Source organism: Ovis aries, unplaced genomic scaffold (assembly GCF_016772045.2).
Source record: "Ovis aries strain OAR_USU_Benz2616 breed Rambouillet unplaced genomic scaffold, ARS-UI_Ramb_v3.0 scaffold_946, whole genome shotgun sequence".
Lineage (NCBI taxonomy): Eukaryota > Metazoa > Chordata > Mammalia > Artiodactyla > Bovidae > Ovis > Ovis aries.
Window position 1 is genome coordinate 55,357 of NW_024599831.1, and position 2,144 is coordinate 57,500.

Here is a 2,144-nt window from a genome sequence, read left to right on the forward strand (position 1 = left end):
GTGTTTCCTGGCCCTTTCTGCGGGTGGGGGAGACCCGGACGGGCCGGGGCCAGGCGGGGGTGTGGGGGAGCCTGCATGCGGGGGGAAGGGTGGGGGCAGAGAGGAGGAGGAGGAGGAGGACGAGGAGGAGGAGGAGCAGGAGGACGAGGAGGAGGAACGACACAACTCCCGAGTGCCAGTGTGTGCCTGTGGCCCGGGAAACAGACGACGCACCGGGCTGGCTCCGAAAAGGGGATCGGTCATGAGATCGGGCACGTGTGTTCTTTGCAGAGGCCCTGCAGATCGAACAGGCAGGGGCAAGGATTGGGCTTCCCGCACTGAGAACTGTTCACCCGTCGTGGAAACAGGCGTCTGTCACACCGGGGCTTCGGCTCCCGGGGCGATGTCCACAAGCCGTAGCCACCGAAACGTGCGCACGCTGGAGCCGCCGCCGTGCAGAGGGAGATCTCATCCGGCTCCTCGTGTCCTTCCAGTGAGCAGGCCGGGATCTCGGGAAGCACAGAAAGCCAGAGAGTTGCATGAACCTGACCGTCACGCTTTCAGAAGCCAAGGGAACCAGAAATGAGGTTCACTCGCGTGTGGGTCTGTCTTTCCACGGGACGAATCCTCTCTTTGAGCAGATGAGGGTTCCGGGGGCCCCGTGGAGCAGAGAGGATAGAGAGTTCCCTCAGGTCCCCTGCTCCTCCCATGCACGCGCACGCTCCCCAACGGTCCTAGGAACAGCCTGCCCCAGAGGAGCGTGCTGGCCACAACCCACCTCCACGGAGACGGAGACGGCAGTGTCCGTCCGCGTCAGTCATCCTCGTCCAGAGTCCCCGGGCCGTGGGCCCTCGCCTTCACGCCTGGCACCGTCCGTTCTGTAGGTGTGTGTCGAACCTGCCCGGAGCCCTGTGGCATCGTCCCGGATCAGGGGTTCGGTGGAAAACACCCTGTCCCCCTGCCTCCTCGGCAGGTGGATCCTTCACCACTGGACCACCAGGCAGGGAAGTCCCTTCACAGCCTTCTAAAAGCATCTACCCTGAAACATTCCATGTCGTCCTCCAAAATCACTGGACCATCACGACTGAAATGAAGGAAACTATGTGAGTTCAAGAATGTCTTCACTCCTCAGTGCTTCTTGCTTTAGAACCACGAAGGCATCTCTCTCTCTCTCTCTCTCTCTCTCTCTCACACACACACACACACACACACACACACACACACACACAGAGGGGGGCTCATCGTCCAAAAGAAACCAACTGTTGTGTTTCTCCATCCCCCTTGTGGTGGCCGTCGTGCCAACGCTAGTCAAAGGAGCTGATCTCCTGTGGAATCCGATGTCTTCTTCTCTAGGACGCTTCAAGAAGCAGCAAGAGTGCCGGTTTGTGAGACACGAAGGTCAAGCCGTCACGATGCAATCCCTTCTCCGGGCCTGATCGTTCAGAAACTCTCCCATCCCAAGCGGGGGACGTCAGGATATCCATCTTGAGTTTGGGACGGGGGCTTCCCCGGTGGCTCCGTAGGAAACCATCCCGTGCCCACGCAGGAAACACGGGTTTCATCCCCGGCCAGGGAAGATCCCACGTGCTACAGAGCCACGAAGCCCATAGGCCTCGCCGATGGAATCCGTGCTCTGGATCCTGGCCACTGCGAGCGCTGAGCCCACACCCAGCGGCCACCGAAGCCCACGTGCCCCAGTGCCCGCGCTCCCCAAGAGGAACCACAGCCACGAGAAGCCCAGACACACAACCGCAGGGCGGCCCCCTCCTCCACGGAGAGAGCACGGCTGGCACAGCAGTGAAGACACAGCACACCCCCGCAGAAATCAGAGACGCCCCATGGTTTTAAAGCAGTACGGGGTCTAGGACGGGATGCCGTTGGCCGATACCTCGTCCTATCCTATCCCTCGGGAAGCTCGCTGACTCTGCGGTAGATGAGATCAAGAAACCGCAGCTCCCGTGCCATCGGAAGTGTGGGAAGCTCTCCCTCCAGTGCTGAGAGCCCACTGGAGACGTGACCCGTGGGGACCGTGAGCGTGCCTGTTCTCGTGAAGAAGTCCTTCCCAGTCCGGGCTCTGGAGATCGGCCCACGCGGACCTGCAGACAGCGGACGGCCATCCCTCTCGGCTCCCTGCGGGCTCACGGGTCCAGGCGTGCCGTGCCCCC